Below are 6,479 nucleotides of genomic sequence, written 5' to 3'. Positions count from 1 at the left end.
AACAATTCATTACTAAGTTTTGTCTGTCTGTCTGCTATCAACAGTAGATCAGCAACGGATAGCAACCTCCGGTAATATCTGTCTCTCATCTGGAAAGCAGACTCCTTTTGATTGTCCTTTGGTCTTGAAGTTAACGTTTCTGTGGTAAATTGTCCTGTGCTGTCTTGCAGCGGCGTATAATGCTGACCTGCATTTCTGTCATTTGTTGGGAAGCTGATTTTCCCATGATATTGTAGTGTAATGGTTCGAAAAGGAACCGATTTCGTTTTTCCGTCTGCTTCCATTAAGCTCTGATTAAGTTGGGTTACCTGTACGTATTTCTCTTTATCTACCATCCGGTTTTTATCCCGTCTTGCAACCGAATTTCCTAGACTAAAATTTAAATCGGTCTGATTTTTTACTAAAATCGTGATGTTTACTTTCAAAGGCTTTCGTCTTCGGTGTATAGTAGCTTGGTCTTATTCTGAGAAGTCTTTCTAAATATTGATTCTTATATACGTGGTCGTTTAATCGAATCGCATGCTTTATTTTAAGGTTTAACTTTATTGAAACGCTAATGAGCTGGTGAAACACGTGTGCTTATTTTCTTCAGTTTTGAAGTTGTAAATGAATGAATACGCGTATTCAAATATGTTTACGTATGTTAGGAGTGTACATTATACGGGGGGAATGGCAATATATATCAAACCTACTAATTCTCCGCGCCCACAGGCGCGGAGTATTTGTGGTAAATAACGATTTTGTCCTTTCGATTTGCAAAATTTCAAATTTTCAATTTTAATGTTTGTTTGTTTGTTTGTTTTGGGTTTAACGCCGCTTTTCAACAGTATTTCAGTCATGTAACGGCGGGCAGTTAACCTAACCAGTGTTCCTGGGTTCTGTACCAGTACAAACCTGTTCTCCGCAAGCAACTGCCAACTTCCCCACATGAATTATCAGAGGTGGAGGACTAATGATTTCAGACACAATGTCGTTTATCAAATAGTCACGAAGAACATACGCCCCGCCCGAGGATCGAACTCGCGACCCCGCGATCCGTAGACCAACACTCTTACCTACTGAGCTAAGCGGGTTTAATATTTGACCTGGCCCAAAGTAATGGCATCAACTTTAAAAACACAAACGAGAAAAATAAGTTTCATAAGACAAGAAAGAAATCAAAGACCGGAAAAGAAAGCAAATTTTGTCGGACATCACTTGGAAATGTCCTTTCCTTTTCAGTTTGATGAATGCGCCAGAAAGAAATAGTTTTGATCTATACACTCTAAAACATGTGAATGTGTATTTTCTAAAGCACATATTGATGGCTCACCAATATTGTTCTAAACGTAATTTGCGTAATGACATTGGCAGTAGCTGCGCAAATAACCAATTTGTGATTTAAGACATACTGATTTTATCTTCCAACAAAATTTCGTAAGAGGTCCTTTCATATAAAATTGTTAAATGATATAAATGACAAAAACCAGACATGCTTGAAGGAGTGAATTGTCCGAGCCGTTCTAAATGTACATTTCTTCAAGCAATAAAATAGGTGATCCATATATTTATACAGTTATTTGAAGAAGCTATTTACGTCCTTGGTATTTTACGTACTATTTCTTTAAAGTCGTTTTTAAAGTTATTTATCGTCATTCCATGTGTATTTTATAAACACTTATTATTCTTAACTTTTTAATGCCTTTATACTTTAAAACCTGAAATTGTAACTTTCACACACGCACTAATGAAATATCAAATCTAGTCAGCACGCCTTCGAAATTGTTTTTTCTTTCTTCATCTGTAGCAGATAACTGTCTAATATGTGTATCAAAATTATTTCATTCAAACGTCAAGCATGTGATAAAAATTCATAAACGGTCAAAAGTTCATGTTCATTTCCGAATAGTTAAGGTCGCTGACTGCGAATCAATTGTCCCTCACCAATATGGATTGGAGACCTTGCTTATGGTATAAAATTCTTCATGTGAGGAAGCACTCTAACTTGCTAAAAGAGGGTCGATGGTTCTATCCAGATGCCAGCCCATGTATGAAAAAATGCTCGAAGCGGCACATGGAATCTTCCTCAACCATCAAAAGCTGGAAAAAATCACCATATGACATAAGCTGTGATGTTACTCTATACCCTACAAGATCAATATCGTAGACATAGTTGGCAATTTGAACTAACGGTTCAGCAGTGAATTTGTGAAGGTCGTTTATTTTACCCGCTAACATATACTAACTTATGCTCTAATTCGATTCTCTCACACGAGCATTAATCATGTACACACCGGGAGAAGTACGCTCCAACGTAAGTTATGTCTCAGCGATATCATGTGACAACATCTCAACGATGGCTGGTATCGCTCAGTATACACGGTTGATATAATTTTCATATATGATGATAACTTTGATTACATTTACTTGTGTCTTTGCATTGACATGTATTCAGATTTTAAATGTAATCGCAAATATTGATTAAAACATTAACATTTTAAAAAGATTCGTCTGTTTTTGAGTATGTATAAATATTTTGCTATTTTCCAGAGCAAAAATAACTATATTACACGTTTTCAAAAACAATAGTTATAGACAATCAATGATAACTTAAATGCAATGTCTCCGAAATATATTACTGCAACTACTTTATCAAAACACTCAATATTTATCTAATATCATGTTCCTCACTCTAACAGATGATGTTGCAAACTCTAAACGAAGACACAGGCAATCGGTACTGACACTCATCGAAGTATTGCGGCTAAACACATTGTTCAAATTTGAGTTAAACAAACCAGTAGGTCTAAATATGATTGAACATTTAGATTTTGTTCTGTGTCAGTCGTTTATTTTGATCTCGTTTTTCCATTAAATGGTTTTCCCAAAATATCTTGGTCAAAATGAAAGCAAATCTTAATTATAATACGGCCTGTAAAAGATCCATTTGAAGCACAGGAAGCAAATAAGCAACATAAAGTGAGCAAGTAATTATAGGTTATTAGATTTGTATCGAGAAATATGCAACAGTTATGCAGCAGAAATATTGCGCGACTTTAGGAGAGATTTCAAATAAAATATTCCTAGTAAGTTGTTCAAAGATGCCTTACAATGGTACAATTGCAAAACAATTTCTGAAAAGAGGTATTTAAACTAAGAGGTGGTCTTGTGGATAGTGTAGGCCGCTCAGTCCGGGAATCGTGATTTCGAGCGGACTCGAGAATGGTAACAATAAGCTTAAAACTGTCATCACAATCGAACTTAAACAAATAAGTTTTAACTAAACTTGCCAAACTAAACTCAAGATTTCTTTTGGACATGCCATAGATTATTTGGAGGACAATTTGTCAGATTCAAGCCTGGCTTTGCCCACGAATGAATGCACTTGATAGTGCTGACATTGAATCAAGGATTCTAACAGAAAATATGAAATATATGGGAAAGCAATGAAAGATACGTCGTTCACAATATTGTTTGATGTGAAAAAATAACACCTAACTCAGGCAACAATTCTATGTTTTCTTTAAGAATCCCTAGCTAGTTCCAGTTAATCAATACCAACTGTAACTGACTTTGGGCTGAAATCGTTTAATATTCTGTATGACGGAACAGGAAGATTGATGTCCGATGATGGTAAATTGTTGTAACTTACAGTCGCTGATCCTTGAACAAGCCCCTTACTGGTAAATTCCATGCATGAATCTGACAAATTGTCCTTCCAGTAATCCCTTGCCTGTGCAAAATTGTATATTATTATGTATAAGAAATGTCAGTTTTGGCACTATATTTAGCGTACTGCTGCTCCACAATTCAACGTGTCATTTTAAAAGTCTCGGTATCCGTGCAAAGTGTATGTGGCCAGCTACATTATGGTACCTTTCCATCATATTTCTTCCCATCATAAGGCCCAGGAGAACCCCGTGCGGGTATAGGTATAATACAAGCACGGATTAAATTTAACAAGAAAAAAAATATGAGCTCCCGAGACAGTGGTTTCATATTGTCATGTCGTATATTATTATGTATAAGAAATGTCAGTTTTGGCACTATATTTAGCGTACTTCTGCTCCACAATTCAACGTGTCATTTTAATAGTCTTGGTATCGGTGCAAAGTGTATGTGCCCAGCTACAGTATGATACCTTTCCCAGTGTTGATTGCAAAGAAACATTTCGTTTACCGAATTCGGGTAAAAACTATTATTTTCTATGCAAACATGTACATGATTATGTATAAAAAATGCCCATTTTGGCTGTATATTTAGCGTACTGCTGCTCTCAAATTCAGTGTGTCATTTCAAAAGTATTTCGGTGCAAAGTGTATGTGCCCAGCTACAGTATGATACCTTTCTATCATATTTCAGCCGATCACAAGGCCCACGGATTGAATTTAACAAGAAAAAAATAGAAGCACCCGAGAAAGTGGCTTCATATTTTCATGTCGTATTTTAATACCCAGAAATTAAGTTAGGGAAAATTAATGTGGCCCTCTTGTTTGTGAAACGGTGTTATTCAAAGGACGTATGGCTATTGGAATAAGGAGTTTGCATACTGGGTTTGACATTGCGGAATCAAATATAATATTATAAGATTCCTTAAGGCAAATATAATAGATTCCGTATGGGTATGATATTATTATGATAAGTTTCAACAAGATAATATTTTATTTTATAGAATATTATGAGAGAGAGGTTTAGAAACGGTGATTTTCAAGGGATTGCCAGTTTAGTTCTTTAAGGTGATGCTGCTTATTTGATTATAGTTGTTGCATACGTATCGGTCTGTTGATAGTTATACTCGTTTAATTTTATGTGATTAATGTCAGATGGTTACTAAGTGCTGCATTCAAGTTTTGGTTGGACATAAAAATGTTATACATGTATGCTGTTTCTTTGACTTCTCTGTTTGTTGTTTTGACATTTTTCTTGCTGATTCTGGGTGAGTTCTTTACTTTTGCAGTTCTGATATTTGTGTGCTTTGACCAACTGAGATCTTTACTTAAAGTGAAACCCTGTTTTTTTTTTTTCATTCTATTAATTTGATAATTATGTTATGAAATAACTGTGTAATTGTAAATATTTTTTTATTTCGTTCAAGTAGTCTCTAGTACCCCATATTTTTCCTCTAATATAAGCTTGAACATTCCAAATATACCCAGAAACAGCATATGCTGACACGAATATTTTTAAGCCTCTCTTTAATGAATACCTTAAACTGTATGTTTACTCTGCAAATAAGTACCATAGTAGACGTTTGCAGAAACACATTTGAGTATACAATGTATGTTCAACGTTGTGCATAACAAGTGACATTCTAAACCAGCTTTGATCGATCCATTTTGTCAACAAGCAATTAATATTCTTTAGTTACAGAACAGAACAGAACACAGACTTTATTTTGATTTAAGTATTACAGCGTATCGTCTATAGGAATCATATAAGGTAAATAGCATGCAAATAAATGGCAGGAAACGAATCTTACCAAAATCGTGTCTAGAATCGTTTGAACACGTTTTACATTATCACGACCATTCTGTTAATATGCTATTACGGTTTGTGTCTTAGTACCAAACCTGCTAGTGAATGAATACGTATGTCCAAATTGTGGTGGGTGTACTGTTAATGAAGGTGCCGTTGAATGATAATTGCTCTCGCTTTACCGAGGGTTATGATCGGCTCCGAGCAGGCCATTATCACTCAAAGGCATCGGTCTTCCAGGTATTTACCTGTTTGTCACATGTTTTCTATTGTATATAAGACCGTCGTTTCGACTCCCGGATAAAAAACATGATATATTTCTAAAAATAGAACTTTAAATCTTCGGGTGCAGTTGTTGTGTAACTGTCTGAATGACAAATGTCAAGGCGTTTGGCAAACTTAAAGTCACTGTAGATGCCAGTGGAATTGGTGGAGATGCTTTACAAACTGGACACCAATCGAGTTGATAATCAAATATGTTTCTATCTTAAAAAAACAAACACTGGAAAAAATGTTCTACAAACGGCAAAGAGCGCTCTTATTTTTACTATTTGAACAGCGTTTTGAAGATAATTTCACTTCTTCACATTCACTCATTGTTACCTTTGGTTCCCTTCACTGCCACTTCAATTAAATACAGACATGTTGACTTAAGGTAATAAGCCATTAGAAGAATGTATTGAGTATGAGAAATAAGTATTATTGTTTATATCTACAGCATACACGACAAGATTTGGGGGTCTGTTACATCTCAATGTAATACATTATATTACAACTATTTTGCCAATAATGTTAATTACCCTTATCATTACAATTATTTCATTAAATACATTCATAGTTTGACTCTGATACACCTTTTCTTCGTGTGTTTAGCGTTTGAACTGATATTGCTGTATAATGTATACTAGTATGCCACTTTCATAACACAATTCCCTTGGTATTCATGCACCCAATAAAGTAAATAAATTTTCATTGCATAAATCTTTCTCTTTCTTGAAAAAGAGAAGTATTTTGTGATATCAAAT

Source organism: Mercenaria mercenaria, chromosome 8 (assembly GCF_021730395.1).
Source record: "Mercenaria mercenaria strain notata chromosome 8, MADL_Memer_1, whole genome shotgun sequence".
Taxonomy (NCBI): Eukaryota; Metazoa; Mollusca; class Bivalvia; order Venerida; family Veneridae; genus Mercenaria; species Mercenaria mercenaria.
The sequence above is the reverse complement of the archived record's forward strand: the minus strand, read 5'-3'. Positions refer to the sequence as shown.